The sequence below is a fragment of the Camellia sinensis genome, chromosome 2, assembly GCF_055761805.1.
Source record: "Camellia sinensis isolate YWXY chromosome 2, ASM5576180v1, whole genome shotgun sequence".
In the NCBI taxonomy this organism is placed as follows: domain Eukaryota; kingdom Viridiplantae; phylum Streptophyta; class Magnoliopsida; order Ericales; family Theaceae; genus Camellia; species Camellia sinensis.
The window spans coordinates 147,415,266-147,434,797 of record NC_138962.1 but is presented as its reverse complement, the minus strand read 5'-3'; the positions used below and the strand labels follow the sequence as shown (position 1 = coordinate 147,434,797).

Here is a 19,532-nt window from a genome sequence, read left to right as displayed (position 1 = left end):
TTATAAAACAAAAAAAGTATAATAATGATAACAAAGTGAATATATGTTATACATAAATACAAACCACAATTATAATGCTAATGTTCCTTTTGTGTATTTTACCTTCAGGTGGGGCTGCTTCCATGGATGAGGATGACGAGAAATACAAAGCAGTGGTCTCCCTAGTTTCGAACTCCAAACTACAACAGACGGTCCACTTTCTTTTTGGAAAAATTACACTTTGCCACTTCATGTTTAGACAATTGCCCACTTTAGCCCTTAAAATTTATTTTTTCCCACTTTGGTCTTTCATGTTTCAAGTTATTCCCAATTTACTCCTTAAGTTAGTTTTTATTCAAAATTAGACAGAAATGGCACATTCACAATTACATGGCATACAAATATTCTTATTATATACTAGTGGTAAACTTGTGCTATGTGCATGACTAGCTTAATAATGTGCAAATTTTTTAATAATGCATTGAGTTCTAAGTTAGGTCATAAAATTATAGTCATAATGCATAGAGATCATCTTCTCAAATTTCATTAGTAAAGACAATAATTCAAAACAAATATTCACAAAATGTTATTATCATTCAACTGATCTATTTTTCTTGAAATAATATACTTGATTTTTAACTAATGAAATAATACTAACAATAACATAAGATATTTCTCAATGACCCTAATGTCTAAAACATATATATGCTAAAAAACATTAATAATAAACTGAATGTCATAAATCTATCTATCTATATTTATTGTGGGTTTATATATATTTTCAAGTTATGTATATGGTTATAAACATTTGTGGGTGTGTAATTTTTTTTTTATCACTTTATGCCAAATATATTTTTTATTTTGAAAATTTTAAAATTGAAAAATTTTGTTTAATGTTTTGAAGCTCTTGTAAAAAATAAAAAATTAAATTTCAAATTAGATTTGATCAGATAGATTTTAAAAAAATTTAAAATTTACAATTAGATATTGAGAGGTAAAAAAAAGATTTTAACTAAAGAGATAGGGATCAATGTTAATTAAGAAAGATTTTAACTGAAGCTATATAGATCAAATTTATTAATTTTATCTGTTTGAATATCATATTTATTTATTTTTGGTTATGTTTATTTATTTTTTAATTAGAAATTAGGGAAATTAGTAAAGGAGACTTGAGAGAATACCAAGTAGGAAAGAAAATGATTAAGAGTTTAGTATTAAGGATTTGGAGGCATTTCATGTTCCACACTACATTTTTATAATACATAAGAAAATAAGAGGAAAGTGAGGGATTGAACATCTTGTAAATAATTTATTTTTATTTTTTCATATGTACCAAAATCACATATTAATATAAGTAATTTTTCCTTTCCCATTTGGTCTTTATTTTTTATTTTTTATTATTATCTAAGATTAATGTTCCAACCATTGTCTCACACGACCTGAAACTAAAATTTTAGCAAGAAAGAAAAAACAATGGTGTGCTCATATGTATTGGACTAAGAAAAAATTGTGCCCAAAAAAATAATAAAAATTGAAATACAATTAACAACAGCAAATACTGATCAAATGGAAAAGAGATGGGACAAAAAAGAGAGAACACATTGCCAACACTCTCCATCTCATATACACCAAACCATTTGTATGATTCAAGATTCTATTTTATACACACCAAAAAAAAAAAAAAAAAAAAAAAAGTGACCCCTCTTTACATGGGAGTCGTCTTTGATAAGTTTCTTGTTGACATATTGTTCTAGGACTTAAGTTGGCCATATGTGGAAGTACATGTACTTCCAAACTGAAGCTTCCTCCTCATGGATAAACTTTCTATAATTCCTCTATAAAATCCATTTATTTGATCATTTCAGTAATTCTCGATTATCTTCTCATTTATTGTTGTTTGTTTTCCATTGTGACATAGACGCAGGCTGGCCTTGGGTTAAAGCCACTAAGACTTGTGATTTAAGCCTCAAAATTTGGTTCAAAATTGGACTCCCAAATTCGTTAGTAGTATATTTAAAATTTAAATAAGCCTAATTTATTTTTGTTTATTTAGGGCTAGTCTAAAGGGTTTTAAAAAATTCTATTGGGCCAATTAAAACAAAAAAATTTACCATAATTTCTCTCTCATAAACTATCAGATTTTAATAGAATAAATAATTTTACCCTATGTGTCTATCATATTTTAATTGAATAAAGTTTACCTAATTTTTTCCCCCTAATTTTGTTTCATTAAATTGTGTTTCATAATTTCTTTGCTATCAAATATCAGATAGTGAGTGGATTGTGTGTTTTGTATGGAAAATTGATTATATAGTCATGTTTCCTTTTCATTTATGTTTGGTTCACACTGCTGGTGAAGTACAAATATTATCTCACACTTCAATGCAATACAATGTGAAATCATTTATGTTTGCTTCACACCACTGGAACATTTCATTAATTCGATCTGTTTATTAATTAGTTTGTTTTGTTGATTTGAACTATACCTTTTGGTAACTTTTTTTTTGGTACTCTGGAATGAATAGGTTAATCATACTGTTTGATTTTGATGATATCTAAAATACATTAGATCTATCATGATTTTTAGTAAACATATTTTACATTCTTTAACATAAAATATTGTCTGTTAAAATATATATTGTATGATGCATATGATCTAAATAATATTTAAATAGATTTCACTATGCATCTTTTATTTTTTTGAAACTTTCACGTGCTCTCCATGTGCTGTCTCCTCGTGATCTGAAATAGCGTGCTAGAGGAGTTTCTCCTCCCCCAACGAATATTTTTTCTACTACATAAGGAGTATTTTGTTGAAGAAATTCAAAAGTGAAGAAGAGAAGTAAAAGAAAAATCTGTGATATTTATTTATTCTTAAAATATTATTGTGCTTCATTGAGTTATATTTTCTATGAGAAAAATTGTTGAGTTTTTGAGCAAAAGTTGTAAAAGGGTTTTCATACCCTTCTTATTATTCTTATAAAAGAGAGTTTTTGTGAGTAATTTTTCGGGATAAAATCACTTGAGCTGGGTGTGGCTAGGTATCAGAGTCAAAACTAGTAGGGATATTTTTGTAAGTGATTTTTGGGATAAACTCATTGGGTTACGTGTAACTAGGCACCGGATTCTAAACTAGTCAAAGTTATTGGTTACTTGTTATAAATGTTCACTAGCGCCTGCAAAGTTAGGGGTGTATTACTATTTGAAGAATAGTGAAGAAATTCCTGAAGAAGATACTTAGGGGGTGGATGTAGGCTTGGGTTAAGCTGAACCGCTATAAATCGCTGAGTTTGTTTTATCTTCCCTTTGCTCATTTTATTTAATTACTCTATTTTATATTGTTGAGCATTTTTATTTATTTATTATTTGGGTTAATTTTTAATTTAACAATTTATTTAGAAACTCAATTCACCCCTTCGCTTGGATTGTCTTCTAGATAACAATTGGTATCAGAGCAAGAATTCTATTATTTTTGGACTTAACAGTCTTAGAGCATATCAATGTCAACCATTATAAGAACCCAAGTTATTGATGGTTGTTCCAACCCTCCATATTTTACTGGTAGTGATTACAACCATTGGAAAAATAGAATGATGATGTATATTCAAGGGACAGACTAGATGGTGTTAAAGATTATTAAAAATGATCCAATTATTCTTTTGTTGCCATATAATAAGTATCCTATAAGTTTGATATAATTAAATCGAATTCTATTTCAATAATATTGAAATGATTGAAATTAATACATATGATTTGTGGACATATGGTAAATAAGAGTAGAATATATATTTTAATGTAAAAGCATTGACATTTTTCTTTTTTCATCCATGAACCTAACAAATTATTAGTAAAAATGGAGCCAAGTTTTAGGTAAATTAAAATCTTGACATAGCTCAATATAATTATGTCAAATTTATAGAAGTCAAGTTAGAGGTTTACAAAAACTCTGTCCAGGTTTAGATTTCTTTTTAAGCTTTCTTAGTCTAACTATACGTAGTTATTAGCTTTCTTATATGGAAGTAAATTTACAACCATAATTTTAACTGTATGAGAAATAAATGGGCTAGGCAATTTCATTAAGAATTCCCCTGTTGAAATGACTTCTTTATCAAGTGTGGTGAAACTTGAATTCTCTCTTAAACAATGACTAGTTGCTTCCTGTTTACTAGCTTTTTGTATTCTTTTTTTTTTTTTTTTGCTATATCCTCTCTGTTGGAACATAAAACAATTAATGCTGCCTCGCCTTGATGTGATTAAAGGAACACTTGGCACCTGCTAGTTATATCAAAATCCCAATTGTGAGTAGAGTGCTTTACTTGAGGTTAAGAGATCTTTAAATAAGTTGGTCCAAGGCATGTCATTTTTCAAATCATATGTCCTCAAATCTTCTTATTGTTGATTGTCCAGAATGAAAGCTGGTTTTTTCCTGCTTACATTTATCATTGGGACACCTCAATTTTAATGAAGAATCTGATTCTGAGCCATACACTCTGACTGCCTAAAGTTGGGATGGGTGCATGTTGGAAAAATGATGTAATATAGGCTTATTTTGGGCCATCTTTGAGCCCAAAATTGAGTGGGCCTCGAACGTCTTTTGGGACGGGTCCGAAGAGGTGATGTGTTCCTTGCCGCGTGGCAAGTCATACGGTGAAAACGGTTTGTCAAAACCATTTATGAGTGAATGGGAAGTTGACGTCGTTTTCGGGTTCGTGGAATAGGAAATTTAAGGTAGTAAATGAGGGTTTCCTTGAAATGGGTTGTCCCACATTGAAACTTTAAGAGAGCTTTTTTGTGTATTTAAGCTCTAGACTACAACACTTAGGTTGGGCCCAAGGGACATCCCAAGTTTGTAAAAGGAAAGAGTTATGGACAAATAAAACGCACGCCCCGTCGGGGTCGGGTTTAATATTAATTTTTTGGACAAAAATTTATTTGAATTTTTTCCAATTTCAATTTGAAATTTAAATTCAAATTTTTGTTTTCCTAAAGTTGTTCCTCTTCCAAAACTGTTTCAACAGTTTAAAACTATTCCAGCAACGGCTATTTTTTTTTCAAACTGTTTGAACTTTCGGACAGATTCAAGTCTGGACAGTTTCCAAACTGCCAATCTGTTGAAACAGTTGCAGAACTGTTTGAATTTTGAATCAAATCTGTTCCAAACAGTATCACACCTGTTCACTTCCTCAAAGCACCTGTTCGGGTCAGATTTATTGTGTATAAATACAGCCATGATTCCAGCAGTCTAAGGGTCCGAAAAAATCAGTCTGCAATTTCTGCTTTTGCTGTCTAGATGTTATTTAGTGCATTTTTCTTCATTCTAGTTTTAGGAAAAATAAAAGAGAGTATAGAACACAAGGTTTTAGTTCGCCGGACAAATTTGTTTGAAGTGCTTCTACAAATTTGTGAAGATCATTGTATCCTGGAAGATAGACACCACTCAATCGTAAGCACCGTAGCAGAGCGAATTTGTCTTAAGGACAGAGTGTCACACACTCGACTTGATCTTTTATTTTTAACTCAGTTCAATAAATAAATTCGGTACGTTATTTATTTATTTTGTTTGATTTAGTTTCAATTTATTTTATTTACACAGAAGATTGTTCCAACAGTGCATGCATCTGAAGGTTTTTACTCTCCCGACTTCAGGGGAGATTTTAATGCTCTAAATTAGATAATGCAATTAATACATGTTCTAAATTAGAATAGCGTCACCTTTTGGTTGTTGGCCTATATTTTCAGCTATAGACTCATGCTCATGCTTAGCAAGAAAGGACAAAATAAATAAAATAATTCATATTTTTGTGAATAGTTTTTTGCACCTATAACTTTTTTCTCCATTTTTATATTTTTAAAATTTTTGCGTTACACTTATAAAATTTCAGAAGAAACTAGAAAGGGGCCTAATTTTTCAGATTTAATGAAACAATGAAGTGTACATCTAGTTTTCTAAATAGGTTAACTTCATGATCGCGCAATGACAAAAATGATTTATCATCGCATTCATTTACCCCTTTACTTCACTTTCTATGTGTATTAATTCAATAAATGTCATGTATTTTAGATTGAACCCATCACATTTAAAAATTGATAGAAGCTATCAAGCCATATGAGAAGTCACATAAGAAATGAAAAAAATTAGCGAAATATTTAAGTGATATATAACAGTCCTCCATCCACAATTATTTAACTTCATGGAATTTGGAGTTCCCTCCTGTCTGAAATTAAGTAATAATTTTAGGCTATGTTTGTTTAGGCGGACTGGATTAGCATTCCCATGACTAATAATCCTGGGATTACGAATTCGTTGGATTATGTATCCTATCTTAACTAAAAGTTAATTTTAAAATAATTAATCCGTACTTCAATTGTTTAACTAAACATCGGATTAATAATTTTATTGGACTATTAGTTCAATCCCAAGCTCATGTCCACCCAAACAAACATGACCTTAGATGACTAAATTTCTGCAAAGACAAGGCAGTTCACATAACACTAAAAAAGCTAGCCTTTTATTAATATGATAATTTCAACTTTCAATTACCAAATGAGACCAATTGGGAGAAAAAAAAAAACAAAAAAACAAAATTGTGGATGCTATGTTTTTTAGTTATTCCTCAAGAGGATGACTGCACAAATGCCTCAAACATAATTTGTTTTGAGTTTGCATATGACAATGATATCACTATAAGTTAATGCTCTTCAACAGCACATTACAACCCAAAAATACAAAGGTTTTGTAGCTAGATTTTCAGAGATCAATTTCAACTCAAAAGACAATTAGACCAAAAATATATATATTGCAAACTTTCAATGCAACATCCAAAAATGCTTTATCTTGTTCCGTGTGGTGCACATGCATGTAAAAAAAAAATACAGTTCCAGTGCAGAAGCCTCCTCCCACTATGAGGTCTGCCAGCACATTCGTAAACTATTTAAAAGGCTATTTTGCTTATAATGCAGTCATAATTTGTAAACTTCTGGATGAATAAAGAAATTTTGTAAATTCCAGGTTCAAGGATTTCAAAAGAAATTGGCAACTTCCTGCATAGCACATCAGAATCTTGGTATTGGTGGCGGCTCGTATGCGCCTATGAGAATAGAGCAAATATTTTTTTTGGAAAAACTTGTACAAATGTAGAGAGATCCAAATAACTAATCTGAAGGATTTACCGATCAAACTCATGGTTTCTACAATGTTACATGTCGTGATGTTATAAAATGTGAAAGAAGGTCCACAAAGTCTATGCCAATTGAAACTGAAAAGAGACACAACCAGAGTTGGATAAACACCACATGTCACAACAATATACAAACTAGAAATTTACTTTTACAATTTACATGGAAAAGAGAAAACCCAAGTCTCAATGGCATTATCTATCTTGCTCAGACTCTGAATGAGCTGCTTGAAAAAGAAACTAAAGGTGATATAATAGAGGGTAAAATTAGTACTGAAATAAACGTGAAGCATCAGAATTAAAAAAATAAAAAAAATAAAAATTTACACTATTTTGACGGCTCTCAATTAACCATGAAAATCAAAAAAGCCTTTCCGAACAATGCAAAGCAGAACCATGAATGACATACACACAGGCAATCGAGCCAAATGCCTCATAGTGGCTGCCAAGACAGCAACTAGTTAAGTTTCTCGATGATGCTGAGCTCCAAAACTTTGGATGATTTCTGTGAGTTTCCTTCCTTCATGTTTGTAACCTTTTGAAAGTCAATTCTCAAGACCTGGCCACTGATATATGGGGAACATTAGTAACAAAAATGAGCCACAAAGCCAACTAGAAAAGCTTTTACACTATGGACTCACAGACTTTATAAGAGCTATATATAGACATTAGCTGAGAGTCCACACGAGATAGATAACTCATTTATTTGGATTTTTTAACCAATCAAGAGTAAGATTTTTAATCTTAACTAATCCAACTAACTCGATTTTTAGGTGCTTTTTCTGTAGAAGAAAGTTTGTCTGATAATTAAGTGGTTCATTTCAGTTTACTGAAGATGAAAAATTACCTTGTTAAGGATTGTGTTCAATTCCTACTAGCATACATCAGTTTTGGTTTAGAATTTTCATTCCACTACAGTAGCTTAACAAGTGTAACCAAACACGGGAATAAGAATGGTTGTTCCATTTCCATGTCATTCAATGTTAGAAACCAACCAGCAGAGTGAGGATGAGTATTTCATTCCACGCCATCTTGCATTCCATTCCCACTCTCATCCATCTTCCAATTTTGAATCAGTCCTTTTCATCATCCAAAGCTGAATTGCCATTAACACCACTAAGAACAAAGAGAACCAAGCAGATCCTTATCGAGGGAAAACTTGAAAATCCACAGTTGCCTAACCTAGCAAATCACAAAAGTCCTTTACCTTTTAAAGGGAAGTGTAGGCCTCTGACTTCTGCCATCTTTAAGATTAAATCAACAACTGTATAGCAGGGGATATTTCAATATCCTTTTACCTGAGTTGCAACTTTCTCTTTAATTAACTCCAAGACATTTTCCCAAGAAGCTAAACCATTATTGAAGATAAGGTTATTTCTGGTTTTCCAAATGGTCCAAAAAATTGTCATGGATGATTATAGCCTCCCTAAGAGCTTTTTGACATTCTTCAATTTTATTCCAAACCACCAATCAAGTAAGGCACTAACTGATGAAAAACAAAATCATTCCATTCCCCACCAAGACAAACCATCAACCCAAATTTTCCAAGATCGACTACAGAGTAACTCATTCGCACAAATATTAACAGAGCCTAGAACAGGATTCATCCAGAGAATTCATTTTAATCAAAAGATCACAAATGGTAATCCTTTTGCGCTGGACTAGCCAAGCAAAAACAACAATTCCAAAGGGGGCAATGCTTTTCCACAAACTCTATTGTATGAATAATACAACATTGAGATGAGGTAAATAGGTTTTGTAAAGATTTTAGTGAGAAGTTAGCTGATGGATCCACTCTCAAAATTAATTGATCCATTGATTGGCATTAACCTGATCAACCTGTGGCAGCATTTGCAACAGCCTATGATGGTCTTTCTCCTCCTCCCATACCAAGAAAATCTTCCTATATGACATACTCATAATGATGAAATCATTAATGAGACCATCTTTGTTACATCAGACACCCATTTATCAAACACAAAGAGAAATCTCATTCCATTTCCCAATTTTAGTAGCACATTATTGGGGACATGATCAAAAAAAATAACTGCATTATCCCCTAAGAAATGAAATATCCCATCTCTTGTTGTCCCAATTTATCTTTTCACAAATCACTCTTTTCCAACGGGGATTTGGCTCAGATGCAAACCTGCACCACCACTTAATCAAGAGAGCTTCATTCTTAATTTTTAGATTAGAACTACCCAGAACCATAAATCTATGTAACGAATCTTTCATCATATGAGATTACGCTCACTGTAATTATAGTCACAGGGTTAGTATTCAATGTTTACTGGCTCAATTTGTTTTGACAGAAAGACTCACGTTAAACTTATAGTAGGCAAGGCTGAGGAGGCTGTTGAAAGATTATGAAGTATTCTCTAGTTTCCTTTGCCATTATAGGCACAGAATTACTAATTTATATAGTAACTTTGTTCATATGATTTGAGTTTAGAAGGTGAAATCTTTTCACCCTTCTCTTTTAGAAAAAAATTCTCAAGGTGGACATTCCCTCGGCAGAACTTGTAAGTCTTAGATACTTCAATCTTTAGTTTGCCCCATCACTTACTCACTCACTCTCTCTCTCTCTCTCTCTCTCTCTCTCTCTGTGATGATCAGTTTTGCTATACGTCTCTTTATTTTCGTTTTCATTGGGATTGTTGTGCTCGGATGTCTTTTCTCTAATTCTCATCCTTGTTTATTTCGGGTTGGCTTTTCTTTTGTTTCAGAGGGTGTGCAGCCGAGTCCGGAGTGTCCGGGAGCTAAGCGGGGAAATTCTGGGCTGCTGGGCCAGGGCTGCACGTGCGGGGCCCTAGGCTACACGTGCGGGGCCCTAGGCCGCACGTGTGGGGTGGGGCCGCACGTGCAGGGAGTGAGGCCGCACGTGCGGTGAGGGTTGAACTTCAGAGGGTTACACACTACTTAAAAGGCAGGTGCAGAATAAGGTGAGGAGGGACCACCGCACGTGCGGGGTTGAGAGCCGCACGCGCGGGGAGTAGGCTCCGCACGTGCGAGGCGCGAGCAGTCCGAAAACCCTGTTTTTTTTTCCTCTTTTGGGCTGAATGTATATCACATTTTGACATTTCTCTCTCTCTCTAAAATTCATTTTTCTCCTCCTCTCTAAAAACCCTCATCAAACACTAAAACTCTTTGATTTTCCTTGCAATCCCTTGGGTATAGAGTTACCTCTCCTCATAAATCTTGGAGATCAAAAGCTAGAGCTTCACTTGTGTGGTGGAAATCAAAATCTCTCATCTTTTGATTCTAGGGTTTCTCCTCTCAATCTTCTCCAAAACCTTGAGGTAGGGATTTCTTGAGTTATATATACATGTTTTGCTATATTGATGTTGATTTAAATGTTTTCTTGAAGTTCTTATGCTAATTTTTTGTTTGAGATTTAAAATGTAGAGAGTTTTAAAAAGTGGATTTAAATCTCAATCCTTTTGTTAATCCTAGAGGGTTTCCTTTTCATTTGACTTAAGAAAGATGATTTTGGTTGGGTTTCACCATGAAATGGGGAAATGTTGGGTTTTTTTTTTTTTTTTTTTTTTTGATGAAAAACCCTAGAAATTGGGGATTTTGGAAAGTATGGAAATGCCTATGGAACTTTTTCTTTTCTTGTGGTAAGACGATAAATGAGTGTAGGTTTTCATGATGTGGTTTAGCAAAAATGGAAATCTTATTAATATATGAAAATGGTGAAGTTGTTTTAAAACTATTGTTAAATGCATGCACATGTATGGTTGTGAGATGACAAGTTGTTGTGTACCTTGGGTCATGAGAAATGGGAATCTTGGAAATTTATGTTTGAAAACATTGTATATAGTCTTGAAGGGATTAAATCGTTAACGATTGTGTATAATGAGAACACATTGCTATGTGTTGATAGCTTTGGTTGTGTACATGGTTAATTGTGAAATGAGATTAGATGGAAGGAAGTGGAGAAATGTTATAAGGCATTTGTTATTACATCATATTCATACAATTTATTATTATCACTCTTATTATGCATCTTGAACTGGATTGGAAACATTACATTGAGAAAAAAATATTTAAATGAGAACAATTTTAATGTTATGGGGTAAATACGTTGGTAAGTCCGGTTAGGAGGTGTAGATGAATTTGATAAGTTGGCCCGAGTATCCGGGGTGAAAGACCGAAAACAAGGAGGTACCATTTCCCTTCCGGTTAGCAACCGGTAAAGTGGGGTTATTGGTATTGCTTATTGAGCCTACTTGCAGACACCAATCTACGGATTACCAGTGTCGTATTTACCGCCCCTATTGATTTTAAAATTGAAAGTTTCGAAAATTGTTGAGATTGCAAACTGTAATGAAACATGGTACTTTTCAAGAAGAGCATAAATGAAATTTTCTTTCAAGTGGCATTGCATGACATTGGCATTTGCATTTAACATTGAGAGTGTAACAACCCTCACTTTGTCCTAGTCATGCTTGCATGCATTTACATGATTTTGTCTTGTTAAGTTGCATTTGCAAACCTTGATTTGTTTTGCCCAAGTACTGCTTGTATGCTTTGTTCCTTGCTTGGTGTGTAGAGCCGAGGTCATCTTATGCCTAGGTCACACCTTTGAACCTCTTACACCTAAGACCATCTTAGAACCATTACGGTTAACCTCCACCTTCACCCAGGCATATTGGCCGAGATGTCATCATCTAGGTCGAGGTGTGCATCACCTAGGCCGAGATGTATATCATCTAAGCCGAGATGTTACCATCTAGGCATCCTAGATCTTTGACCCTTGCACCTAGTGATCTTGTTCCTGGACTGGTGTGACCTACACCGAGGTGTGGCACATCTAGGCCAAGGTGTGGTACAGCTAGGCCAAGTGTTGTCCTTCCTAGCTGAGATCATTGAGGCCTTACTTGCCGAAGCCTTGTCCTAATCCGAGGTCCTTACCTATCGGAGTGCGCATGCCACCTTACTTGTCATACACACTTTGTCATACACTTGTCTTGTCATTCTGTCACCTTTTGAGGAGATCCAATCCGGTAGCGCCACGTGTCCCAGCAGAGGGTTAAGCCAGCCGGCAGAGTTAGAAAACATATCATTACCATATCTTTGCTTGTAGAGAGAGAGAAGCTCTAGGAAGAGGAGAAAGGAGTTCTTGAGAGAGAGGTAGATTTCCAAGCTTGATCCTTAGAGTTTGAACCGTTAGATTCGTGTTTTGAGGTTAGAATCTTGATCTACTCTTGCTGTTCTTTATGTTCATCCAGCTGCATTGCATGATCTAGCATGATTCATGAGCCACAGATTGATTTAAAGTTTGGTTTTAGAAAGAGAAAATGTTGTTCTTGTGTTCTTAAAGAAAAGCCTTGTTTTGATCCGAAAGTTTACATCAAGATCCATGTTTTTGTGTTTGTTTTCATAAGATCTTCAAGTATGGGTACCCAGGTCCAGGTTTTTGAACTCATCTCATGAAATCTCAGATTTTGAATAAACAAGTTATGATTTTGGCATTCATATTCTTCATGTTCATATTCTTCACGTTCTTCAAGGAAGCCCAGATTTTCCAGACTTCATTCCCCTAGATGTGGTCATCGGGATCACACCTCGACCGAGAGGTGTGGGACCTCGGCCAAGACCTGGTTGGTACCCAGCATGTTTTCCCGATATAAGAAATAGTGTTTTAACTCCCAGCACATGTCTTGCTTTGTCTTGACTTAGTTTTGAAAGAAATGCCGAAATCATTTACACTCGTGCAAAGCTTGTTTTAGGAATGCATTTCATATCCATCTTTGAGCATCTCTTCTTGTCTTCTTGAAATGCATTCAATGGAATTTATTATGTAGGTCTTGGGTCCTTGCTTGTAATCCCCACACCCGAAGAGCTATGTGAGTGGTATTTTTAATAAAACTATGTTATAAAGTTTTGATAAAGCTTTGCTTGGTTTTGGAAAAGTGTTTGTTCAAGTATGAATGATTATCCCTAGTTTTGTATCAAGTATTATCTTATTTTGATGACATTCTTGGAAAGTCCTTAGTGCTAGGGGACTATAATGAAACTAGTACCCTTGTTTGAGATATCTCTCTTGCCACCGACGGCCTTGTGTGGGTGGGTTTGTCTAGTCGATTCCGGGTTGATTATTCCCTTGTTTTGTCAGGAATGTCATCCCTTGTATTATATTGATGTTAGTAAGCATCCCTTGAGGCTTTGAAAGAATCGATGGATGAACTTGGTTCATCCCTTGATTTTGTACAAGCTATGATATGTATTGTTTTGATAAAAATTTTGGGTATCATTCATTAAAACCTTTATTACTTATATCGTTCACCGAGTATCCAAGCTCACCCTCTCCTTATATATTGTAGGTGACGAGCAAGAAGGCGGTGACGCCTAGATGTGTTTTGCATGATGTTTTGGATTCACACTTTTGCTAGCATCTTGAAGATTATGCTTCTTGGCTTTGTATTTTATGTCTTTTGTATATGTCGGCTTGAGAAGCCTTTTGATCAAGATGTAATATTTGTACTTTATTTTATTTGTACCCAAGTTGTGAAACCATGTTAAAATGTATGTCATTTCATTGATCTATGCACAGCTCTTATGGACTACTTAGATTTAAATATATTGCTTCAACACATGTAAGCCCCATATGTATACTCTGATTGTGTGTGATTCCTTGTAAGTTGGCCTCCGGTAATCTCGAATTACTGGCCATCACGGCACCATTCTACTAGGGGCGGAATGGGGTCGTGACAGAGAGTTTGCATAACTGCATATACTTTGTAATAATTCTCCACTAGACTTTGTGCTCACCCCTATGGGATTTGATGCAGGTAAAGGTGTGGTGATTCCATCCGGTTGAGGGCGTGAATATATTTTGTGAAGAGTAGATTGCTCTTTTATTTTGTTGTAAATTTTTATAAGCCAAGGGCTAAACATGTATGGATCCGAGAGACCATTTTGTGTAACCGGGCTATTGCCTTGGAAGAAGTAAGCCCTTAAGGGCATTTTAAGTACTTGGGACTAGATGCTTCACATGCTATAGATTCATGTGTTTTTCATACCATTGAATGTGTAACCGTATGTGAAACTTTTGTATAAGCTCATTCATTAATCATGTAAAAATGGAAGGTTTATTGTCATTATTAAGTGAATGTTAGTTGAGGTGGTTGGTTTATGTTGAATTATTTCAGGGCATTACACTCTCTATTGCTGCAAAGTGTGAAAATATGCTGATTGCAACTGAAGCCAAACAATACGAATCAAATTTCAACACTCAGATTATTTGATGAACAAAACATCATTTTTTTGGGGTAAGTCAATATATACCAAAGATCATAAGTAAATACATTGTACAAGGAGCATACATAGACAACACAAACAAGGATGGGAATCATCTAAGCAAGCAAAAGAGAAGGACAATACCATTTAGTCAATCTAGGGCCTCATTTACATCTGACATATATGTACAACAGATACAACATACAGACCATGAGAAGAGAGCAATAGCTACACAGAAAGGCTAGAAAGCCAAAGCAACAACAATAGTAGCATCAACATAAAACCAGTCAATTTACGACTGAGCTTTTATATGTGACACATGCACAAAAGCAAATAGAGTTTGATAAAAGAAGCAGCACGACCAGAACCAAGGAAACAACAACAACAATACAGAATCATCAAGCCACTTCATATCTAGATTCATCAAACCTTCTTTCGATCTTCAACAAGATGCAACATTTCCTTAAATCAGATGCAACATTTACTTCACCGGACACAGCAGAAAATGATTGAAAGAGTTGATACCATCCTTCGGAAGCTCTTTTGGTTTCCAAAGGATAGCAGTAGTTGGGGCAAAGCAGATAAATGAACGTATTGAACCTGTAAATGAAAACGACAACAACAATGACAGAATTATTATTATTATTATTTTTTTTTTGGTGATAAATGCAATGACAAACAAATATTTGACAAGCATCTACCGAAACTTAAACCACATGAAACCTAAATAACATTTAGTTGGCATAGATGACATTTACACCTTGAACAATTTTTACTAAAATCTAAAAACACCACAGGCAAAATAATAATAATAATAATAATAATAATAAATAAAATAAAAGAGTGGTTTAGCAACGAACTTATGGTGAATTATGATAGCACTAAAATAAATAGTCTATTGACTCTTTGACAGGAAGGAAAAAGCATTTCATCATAAAACTACTATTTGCATAAGCTTCTAGTAATGCAGAAATGAGAGCAAGACTAACCATATACCAAAAGAAGTTATTATATGTCACTAAAAGATATAGAGATACACAGTGCCTAAACAAGGTGATATCAAATATGAACAATGGAGTCTGTGTAAGCAACTAAGCATATAGCCATATCCGTAACTTATGGTAAACTTTGTAGTTTCTTCGATAGTCATGATGAGAAGACACAATCTCTAACCAAACCAAATCTCTATCAAATGAAATACAGGAAAAACTTAAAAGTAAAACCATGTTACACGCTTTGGTGTGTTCAATTTTTCAAAATAAGCTTACAATTTTCATCATTTGGTTAGCCATAAAGATGAGTCTTCAATTACGTAGTACATATGTTAAGTTAAACATAATTAATTACCAGCTTAAATTTATTGAAATTTTGAGAAATAAATGTGAACAATGGCCAAAATCATTGCATCACATTGATATATACCTGCTATTTGAAAGGAAGGGTGTGTTTGTAACGCCCTCAAAATAATAACAATAAACCCATCAGATAAGACATGCATTTACATATAAACTAACCACATTCTTTCATTCATTAGAGTTCCATTACATAAGTATTACATGTTAACCTCATAACAAAATGCCCTACGGGCTTACAGCTTTCCAAGTTAACACTTGGTTACAACAAAGAGTTCTAACTCGTTTACACATTAAGCCCTTGGCTTGAAATTACATGTAATACATCAAAAGTAAAACGACAAAACTATGCCCGCCACTAGCCTCCCAGCTATGTCCTTGGAGGTGGCATGCTTCCTGTACCTGAAAATGATATTCCCATATAGGGTGAGCCACAGCCCAGTAGAAATACACTAAACCAACCATGGACAATGACTAAAACATTAGCAATTGATAGTTGGTCAACACTGATACAATCACATAAATTACATATTTATGTCAACGACTTACAAGTCCCAATTGCTTTTCATTTTCCCTTTTTCAATAGATAAGCATGCTAGCTCTATCATCATTTCCACAGATATGTATAAAAACTATATCTCACATTCAGATAAGCATAAAAGCTATATCCACATTCTCAACAGATATGTATATCAACAATATCCACAGATAAGCATACAAGCTGTATCCACACTTCACAACAGATATGTATATCAACAATATCCACAGATAAGCATACAAGCTGTATCCACACTTCACTTCACAAAGATAAGCATATGAGCTCTATCTTCACTTCTCTAGACAAGCATATGAGCTCTGTCTACGGAGTTCATCCCCTATCTCCTCCCAATACCTATCCGGTTTAGAGGTACATCCCCTATCTTCCCCTAAACCGCGGAGTACATCCCCTATCTCCTCCTCTACACATAACGTATATAAACACATTGGTTCTATATACAATCACACAATACACACAATTAATGTATTCTATCAACCGTCAAGTTCCATGACACATTCCATTGATTAGTTTCCGTTTACCTAATCATCATGCATTGTCTACAACAATCTCGACTATCCTCCACCGATAGCCCAAAGCAGTTATTTCTAAACAGAAAATAAATGCACAAATGGATATTCAATCAACATTTCATTTCCTCATTTCTCACTAATTAATTATCCCAATTAATTAAACAATGTAATTAGGCCATTTTCCATAATTACCATTTCAACCCTTAGGTCCCATTTTCATCAATGATTCAACAATCATTCTATTTTTCTATGCCAAACATGCATCTAGGTTTATTATGAATAAAACCCCAACTTTTGTAAAATTACACAAAAGCCCCAAACTTTCACATATTTACCAAACCAAGCCCAACATCTCAAAATACCAAAATTTAAAGACAAAACCCATAGAGAGGAGTAGGATATCCCTACCTTAAAGTTTAAGCCAAAAAGGAGATGAAGACTCCAAGATCAACTTGCTCCAAATCCAAACTTTTTCAGATTAAATCGAAGCTCTCAACGCCCTCTATCTTTTTAACAAAGGCCCTAGGCTAGATTCAACACTTAGGGAGATCAAATCTTAGAGAGAGTGCAAGTTTAGAGAGAGAGGGTGTCGGATTTAGGGTTTAATCAAAGAAAAGGACTGAAAAAGTGATGTTTTAGACGCTGCTGTCCGCTGATATAAAACACGCTCGCTCGAGCGAAGGATTGGTCGCTCGAGCTACCAGACACAGAAAACTCTCGCTCGAGCCAAGAAGTTCTCGATCGAGCGAAGAAAAACCCAGACCGCTCGAGCCACGAAAAGCTCGCTCGAGCCAGAAACTACAACTCTCAGGTCCAGAACCGGGGCAACACTACTCTCGCTCGAGCGACAAACTCCTCGCTCGAGCAAAGGACCAAAAATCTGGGCAGCAACACTAGGCTCCCAAACACAACCAACCTGTAACAAACCTGCCCAACACATCCCATAACTCACTATACAAGGTACAAAGGATGCAAACATGATAATAAACAACAACCAACATCCACGGACACATGTCCGGATCACTATACAACAAGGGTAAATCCGGGATCGCTATAACCTCCCCCCCTTAAAGAATTTCGTCCCCGAAATTAAACACAAGTTTTCAAAAACAGGTTTTCCTCCATTTTAAACAATGTTACATTTTAACATTCAACAATTCGACCCATTACCGGTCATCCCATCCCTGTAACAAGAGACATATCACAATATGTGAACAACATATGTATTTTCAACATGCATCAACATTATGCACTAACTTTCCAATTTCAACAATATATTCAACACATATAGTGTCACATTCAACTTCCATATGAGGCAAGTCCCAAAACATACTTCCAATAACCAAAACATTTTCAATGTTTCACAACTTAAGACATATATAAATGCTCTTAAGTTCAACAAAATGTAAAATTTTTAAATACAAGATTACATATCAACAAACAAGTCCGGATATTTCTCTCGGACTTCCAACTCACGTTCCCAAGTGGCTTCCTCCACTCCGTGATGTTTCCACAAGACTTTCACCAAAGGAATGGTCTTGCCACGCAGGACCTGATCCCGCCTATCCAAGACCCGAACCGGTCTCTCCTCATACGAGGCATCCTCATCTACCTCTAAGTCAGTCCAATCCAGCACATGTGATGGATCTGGCTCATACTTCCGAAGCATACTCACATGAAACACGTCATGCACTCCGGACAACTGCGGCGGTAAGGCTAAACGATAAGCAACCTCACCTATCCTCTCAAGGATCTCAAAAGGACCAATAAACCGAGGGGATAACTTCCCACTCTTCCCAAACCTCATCAGACCTCGCCTAGGTGATATTTTCAGAAAGACATGATCACCTACCTCAAACGCCAAAGGTCTCCTCCTACGGTCGGCATAACTCTTTTGTCGACTCTGGGCTGTAACAAGCCTCCTACGGATAAGCTCGACTTTCTCCGTCGTCTCCCTAACCAATTCCGGACCCAACAAAGGTGCATCACCCACCTCGGCCCAACAAACTGGAGACCTACACGGTCGGCCATACAAGGCCTCAAACGGTGCCATACCGATGCTAGACTGAAAACTGTTGTTGTAGGCAAACTCTACCAATGGCAAGTGCCTCTCCCACGTCCCGCTGAAGTCCAGGACACAACCCCGAAGCATATCCTCGAGGATCTGAATAGTACGCTCGGACTGCCCATCAGTCTGAGGATGATAGGCCGTACTAAAGGTCAACTTAGTGCCCAAGGCACTCTGCAAACTCTGCCACAACCTGGCAGTAAAACGAGGATCTCTATCTGAGACGATCGTCACTGGGACCCCGTGCAATCTCACTACGTCCCGAATATACAAATCGGCAAGATGATCTACCGAATCTCTCACGCGCATAGGAATAAAGTGCGCCGACTTAGTCAACCGGTCTACAACCACCCAAATAGCATCACTACCCCGTTGAGTCCTCGGAAGACCTACAACGAAGTCCATAGTGACATGCTCCCACTTCCACTCGGCAATAGGCAAAGGTTGCAACAAACCCGCTGGCCTCTGATGCTCGGCCTTCACTTGCTGGCAAGTAAGGCATTTCGATACGAAGACAGCCACATCTTTCTTCATACCCCGCCACCAAAACTGGCGACCCAAATCCTGATACATCTTAGTACCTCCCGGATGCACCGCAAGGCACGAATGGTGAAACTCTCGGAGTACCTCCTCTCGGCAAGC

General features: G+C 35.6%; 1 protein-coding gene across 1 annotated transcript in view; it reads right to left on the bottom strand.

The window, feature by feature from the left end:
- LOC114297811 (large ribosomal subunit protein uL1c) overlaps positions 1–19,532 on the bottom strand; it is a 45,390-nt gene that overhangs the window by 10,527 nt on the left and 15,331 nt on the right.